This window comes from Pomacea canaliculata, linkage group LG5 (assembly GCF_003073045.1).
Source record: "Pomacea canaliculata isolate SZHN2017 linkage group LG5, ASM307304v1, whole genome shotgun sequence".
Taxonomy (NCBI): domain Eukaryota; kingdom Metazoa; phylum Mollusca; class Gastropoda; order Architaenioglossa; family Ampullariidae; genus Pomacea; species Pomacea canaliculata.
In genome coordinates, this window is record NC_037594.1 from 29,993,238 (window position 1) to 30,000,010 (window position 6,773).

Here is a 6,773-nt window from a genome sequence, read left to right on the forward strand (position 1 = left end):
GTGAGCGATGGCGAGGACACTGACATTGTTACCTCTGTAATAGTGCTGCTGCCCTCCCTCCATCTATTCTCGGCAATTATCCTTCTTCTGTACGCATGACGTGGTGCTGTAGTTATGCACACGCATCCACTGTAAAGGATGAAAGTTTGACAAAAAATATATTGCAGCAGCAGCTGCATGCCTGATGTAGCAGGTTGCACACCACCCCACACATGACCCCCTTCATCCACCTACCTTCACCTGACAAAATGTGCCAACAACATGTTTTCCTCACGATAACCTCTTTCAAGGGACGAATCTTTACAATATTTTCAGCATCTCAAGTCATGAATAATGTAAGCACACCTTTGAAAAAGCCATCTGAAGTAGAGCCAAGGGCTGGAAGCTACATCGACAACAAACTTCAGCAGATAAACAGGTGTTATATAATCTAAACACGATATACACTTCACTGGTCATGCACGAACAACAGCCACAACCTCCGAGGTTTCCTCCTTTTGTAAAGGGAAGAAGCTGAGGGAGGACATGAATGGTCGTTGTTTTGTTCAGCGATAAACAGTAGAGGCTTTAAACTTTGAAGACCTTAGCAAGTACTAACACAAATACACTTAAAATCTTCCTTGGTCCTACACACTGATGCCTCAAACACACAATCGCCAGGAGAAATGCGAATCTCAAGAAGTTAAAGACGATGTTACTGTTTCCTGACATCTTTGTATGAGCACTGACAGGACACCACACGGAGGGTTTATCAGTAGTCTGCCTCCAGTGATCACCCAACACTGCTTCTTCAGATGTACAGAAAATATTAAACCTCGAAACTCATTAGAATTTATGTGAAGATGTTTGTACTTTGTACTCTGCGACCATAGTTCGGACAAAATTTTCACAAGAATAGTTTTGTTGCCGTAAACTGGGATCAGTGGTACAGGAACCCTGGGGGCAAGGGCGCAGCGCCCCCTCAACACAGATACTGAGGGGGGAGAATGTGAAGGTTGTTGACTGTCAACATGAGTTTCTCACCGCCACATCCTCGCCTAAGCTCAGCATCCTCCCGGCCACTGTAGCTGAAGGCACCACAGGGTACACGCGGCATTTGCCGGGTACACACGGTAACTGCAGTTGTTTATTGTTTCCCGAGGCTCAGTTGTCAGGGTCAATGAAATACCACTGCCACCAATCTAAACACTGGTGGTAACTCGTCCAAGAAGCTATCAGAACTCTTAGTGCCAAATGTCCTACAACACACAGGTTCACTGTACGGACACCCACAACACCCTCAACACCCTCAACACCCTCAACACCCTCAACACCCTGATTGTGGGACTTCACAGTCTTTGGTGTTACCTGCACACAGTCAATGCTCCATCATGACTACCTAGCATAGCTTTTCCACTTATGTATCTGACTCCTGTCTTTGTCAATCGAAGATTTCAACGATTTCCTGTGATAAGATTTCGCCTGACAAGTGTAGTCCAGGTGTAAATAAAAACAACACCGAGAGTCCACACGCACCCAGGCAAAGGACAGATCTTAAAGGCCCACCGGCGATCAGATTTTTTTTCGAATTATTTATTTAGTTTTGATTAGAACTTTTCCAAACATGTAAAACTAACACTGCTCTGAAAACGACATACAAGCTCTTGAACATCCAGTGTTGGAAGCAGGTTAAAGTTTCATTGCGCATGTAAGGAAAGTAGTCCTGTTGCTATAGTAACACCTTAGTATTATAAACTCAAGCATTCCGCCATAGCTATTGTCAGCAATGGCACCAGGCTACAGTTCTGTTTGCTTGATCCTCCCAGTTCAAAAAGGAGAGAAGAATGTAATATATTTCCGTGACAAACAAATGACAGCTGTGCTCTGTACAGACCATTCACAAGTCACTCCAGCATCAGTTCAGGTTTGCCTCAGGTTGGGCTTTAAGGTCTGTGTTCTAGTCACTAACTAACCCAACACAAACCTTCACAAATCTTCACGCTTGGTTTCACCTGTACAGGTCCGCTCTGCAGACGGTAAAAAAACTGACAGGTGAGAAAAAATGTTGTTTGTGACCGACTATCCGCTATTTCGGAGAATTATGCATGCATACGACCTTCACCCAGAACGTTACGACCTTCACCCAGCAAGTATGTGAGGCTATTTCCGGTTTTGCTGTCTGCTGTTTATACTCGTAGCATTCTTCAAGCATGGGAGCTCTTACAAATAAAAATGATAATCGAATTTGCTGTGTACCTCAATGTACAGTTAAGGCCTATAAATGTCCAACATTGTCCTTCCATGAAATTTCAAAGGATGAGCAAATGAAGAAGCTTTGGCTTGTAAGAATTTGAAGAGACGAAGGACCCCTCTTTCGGGTAAGCGTGATCAAATTCTAATCACTATTAATCGTTTTCTTCACTCGCTGTATCACTTTTTCTTCATTCCATTTTAACCATCGTTAGCCAGTCTAAAGATTTAAAGTTCTCATTTTAGAATAATTGTTGTTTTCGTAATCTTAACTTACTGCATATGGGCATAGCTATTTTGTATTACCGAAAACGTTATCGCGCATACCAACATACATTTTCTAAGGGAGTACATATTATTAAAGTACTGTTATATTGAAATGCTGAGAAAGGTGAACATATATTACCAATATTATTTGTATTAAGTTAAAGTGAACTTCTGCATATTGCTATAAGAAAGGCAAAATCATAAGTGCAATGCACTTACATGTGTTTTGGTAAATGTTTATGAAAATAACAATTCATTAATTTTTTTTCTCAGATAGGAAGGTGGACAAAGGTGTGTAGCAGGCACTTTGTGCCAGAAGATTTTCGCCTTTTACCCTTAAAAGGAAAGCAAAGGAGACTAAAGCCAGATGCTGTACCAAGCTTGTTTACATTAAACAACTTTCAGCTTGGGAAAGAGAGAAAGCAGCTGGCAGTTAGCCATCCCCTGTCACTAGCAAATATCAACACCAATCAGAGGTAAACTCACTTTAGTTGCATTGTATTAGTGGATGATCTCAATAAAAACAGAGTATGATTAAGTAATAATTTTTTTTCTTTATAGAGGATATTGTGTTGAGCATAAGAAATGTCAACAAATTATAGTTGGTCAAACATAACTTTAGATAGAAGTAATGGTTCTTTTAAGCACATTCTGATCCTGTTCAGTTAGAAATAAAATTAGTTGAGAACTTTCAGCTTTGACTTTCCTCTCACAAGCTGTTCATGTGATGCATCATTTTAGAGCATTTAGGGCCAGGCATCACAACATTTGTGTCATTTTACTAATTTACTTTGTGAGATCTTTGTTAATTGCTTTTCCTTCTGGGTCTTTTTTTTTATTTTAGCATACAACTTTGCCACAATTGTCAGAATTTTGTTGTCCTTTCAGTCCATTCATTATTACCTATTCTCGTTACACTACATCAGAACGTGTATTTTCAAGATGTATACATAATAGGATCAGATGTGTAGTGCGTGGAGATCATTGTTCAAATCACATATAGAAATACAAAGATAAATGCAAAGTGACTTTTATTATCAAATTTAATTTTTTCATTGCTAAAAATATTTAATAACATAAACAAAGAACAAGAACATCAATTGTGTCATTATTATTTAGACACTTTGACTATCGACAGGTGTCAAAACATATTTTCAGTTAACCTCTTTTTGTCACATCAAACCCTCAAATAGCAAAAGGGGTTAATCCCTGTCAATGTTAAGTGAGCTGTGCCAAATCAGCCATTTCATGTGGTAAAATGTTTTTTCTTATCAGCAAAAATGGGGATGCTAAGCCCACAACAGAGCCTGCAATGGCAGAGACAGAGCCGGCAACAGCAGCTGCAGAGTCTGTAACAGCAGACAACCCTTCTGTTGAAGAGCAGCTCTCCTTGGCAAAAGAAGAGAATAAAGTAAAAAAGTTCTTCAAGAGAGGATACAACAATTAGAACATCATTTGCAAATGGAGAGCAGCAGAAAAATCGAAAACTTTGGGTTAGAACGTTTTTCACAAGATGATGGAAAAATAGAGTTTTATACCGGATTTCCAAATTATAACACATTAAAAATATTTGACTGCAGCCTTGTGTCCCTTTCTATCTGAAAAGATTCTTGCTGAGTGATCTGCAAAAAAAAAAAAAATTAAACTCCATAAAGAATAATTGCACATGTGGATCTTGGGCTATACCTACCACTTTAAAAGAGAATATACAATAGTAATTAAAAAGAAAAAAATTCTTTTAAAGCAGGCACACATTCTCCATTGTTTATGACACCACCCTTACCCATATAAATGCTAATGATGATCCTACAAAATTATTGTTTAATATCAACATGCAACTTTTTAAATCCATGAGTCACATAAAAAGGACAGCCAAAACTGTGCTCTAGTGCAAAAGGGTATTTGGTTTGTTGCCAAAACTTTCCCTCAAAAGGGTTTCATCATAAACTGTATCTATGAGTATATAAAAGAAAATGTGATAAATAAAGATGACTGTACACATGTTGAATGTACTTTCCACTTTTAAAATAAAGTGTATCTAATAATAAATAATACATGACAATTTGGAAAACAAACTTTGAGTGAGTTGAAAAGGTCCTTCTTTTCTTCTGATAAAGAAGGAATTTCTCCTGACATGACAATCTGATTCAGAAAATGCCTCTGATTCATTTATATTTATGACAAAGTTATCGTGCAGTTTCTGTTGATGAGCCCTTCCCCTTCGATATTTTCCATATTTTGTTAATACCATGGAAGTCTGCTTCTTGCTTAAGGCAAATGGAAATAATGCTGTGGACTACAATGTTGTAATAATCATGACAACATTAAATTTTAAAAGATGTTATTTATTACTTGATGAACAAGAATAATTTGTCTTGAAAGCACAGTGGTATCCACTTGATATTTACTGCTCATTCTACTCCAAATGGAACAATCTGCTCTAAAACCATTTCTTGTGGAATATGCAAATAAAGAAATTTATCTTTTGCACGCCCTTTCAGGAATAAATAAATGTTGAATGTCTCTTTTTTGCGTGTAGATACTTTGCAAATGTCATTAGTTCCTCTATCAGTAGGAGGTATGTGTGTACTAAATATTCATGATTATCATTATTATAAATGTAACTTCATTGCACGACTACATAAACAAAAAATTCTGCACTGGGAAAAGAATGATTATTATACTCTCTCTCCCCCCTCTATTAACTTATATTTTCACTATGCCTTTTCAACAATAATGTTAGCTTACTTTGGTGAGAAGAAAATGTAATCCGTCACTAACTTCAAGTGTGTGGGGAATTCCTGATTTCGTGTACGATCTGTAGCACCGAGATGTTGCTCGGCAACCATCGTCGTATGGATTCGGTGCAACTATTTTTTTTTAATGTAATAAATGTGCATAGTAAAACAGAAAAGCATACCAGGATCAGATACAAACAATAATATACCTCATATAAAAACAAAAGAAAGCACGTAAATACCTGGATAGATGCAGTTACCGAAAATGTAAACAATGCAAGTTTTCACCTCCACTACTTAAAATTGTTTTGCTCTCTCATCAAGATCTACCTCAGTATATGTTATAATATATTTATATAAAAATATACTTATTTTTTTGCAACTATATTGTATAAGACTAATATAGTCAATCGCACATTCAGACAATAAGCTGCGATCACAATCGCACATTCACAACCTGGCTTTTCTACTTACCCCGCACGTTGAATAAATATTTCTCGGCAAAATAGATGTATCCACTGTCATGGTCGCGTTTTGCCGAGCCTCTGGAACTAAATGCCTCGATATTTCCGAACGAAATATTAGCAACACGCTGCAACTTTCGACAATCCCATCTACCTTTTCTTACCACGTATTTACCACGTATTTTACCATCTACCATTTTCTGCTGTTCTGGAACATTCTTGCAGGAGCACCACCCTTGTGAGCCCACAGATGTTTCTGGACAGTTGTGCCTTACTTTTCTCTTGACTCCAATGACAACGGTAAATGGGGTAAGGGGGGGGGATGGGGAATATTTGCCCATCTTGCCGCTCGAACTTGAGAAACTGTGAAAGATTTAGCGAGGGGAGGTGAGGGCGGGTGGGATACACAAAGACACGGCGCGAGGAGAGCACGAGACTTGAGAAATGTGAAGGGTTATGTCAGGCGCAGGCGCGACTCACAGAAACAAATGTTGAAAAAAAACACAAAAGAGGAAAACCAATGAGGGATGATGATGATGATGATGAGGAGGAGGAGGAGGAGGAGGAAGAGGAGGAGGAAGAAGATGGCTTGTGATAAAGGTAATTGTAGTGGTGATGTTGGTAGGGTGGGGGTGGCGGAGTCACGAGAAAGAACAAAAAAATCCCCCAAAACCAGGAAGAAATGTGTGAGTTCACATAAAAGCAACACACACACCTTCTCTCCATCATTTTATCTCACTCAAAAGAAAAAAAACAACAGGGAAAGAATCAGACACATGAAGGAAAGATAGTGACAGAAAAATTACTCTGAAAATTTATTTTCTTTTCCTTTCTCTCTCTCTCGCATTCGCCGTCTGTATCACTCACACTCTCTCGCTGTCTTTCAAGCACACCAAGGAGAGGAGGATACAAGGAGGAGGATAGAGACTGGGGAGGTATTGGAGTGATGCTGTAGACAGACCACAGCGGATAGCAGAGAAAAAAACTTCGAGCTGTTTGTTGTAGGCATATTTTCTGTCTGTCTGGGTCAGGAATTCAGGTTGGTCGTGAAGCCACAAGCAGGCCAGATGTGTGT

At 38.8% G+C, this 6,773-nt stretch overlaps 2 long non-coding RNA genes across 2 annotated transcripts; one reads left to right on the forward strand and one right to left on the reverse strand.

The window, feature by feature from the left end:
- The first annotated feature begins 2,068 nt into the window (after positions 1-2,068).
- Positions 2,069-5,027, forward strand: LOC112565176. Its single transcript, XR_003099360.1, has 3 exons — positions 2,069-2,357; positions 2,770-2,972; positions 3,772-5,027. It is a non-coding gene; the product is annotated as an uncharacterized LOC112565176 (long non-coding RNA).
- Positions 3,511-5,888, reverse strand: LOC112565177. Its single transcript, XR_003099361.1, has 2 exons — positions 5,245-5,888; positions 3,511-4,118 (listed from the first exon to the last, which is right to left on the reverse strand). It is a non-coding gene; the product is annotated as an uncharacterized LOC112565177 (long non-coding RNA).
- Between the last annotated feature and the right edge of the window lie 885 nt (positions 5,889-6,773).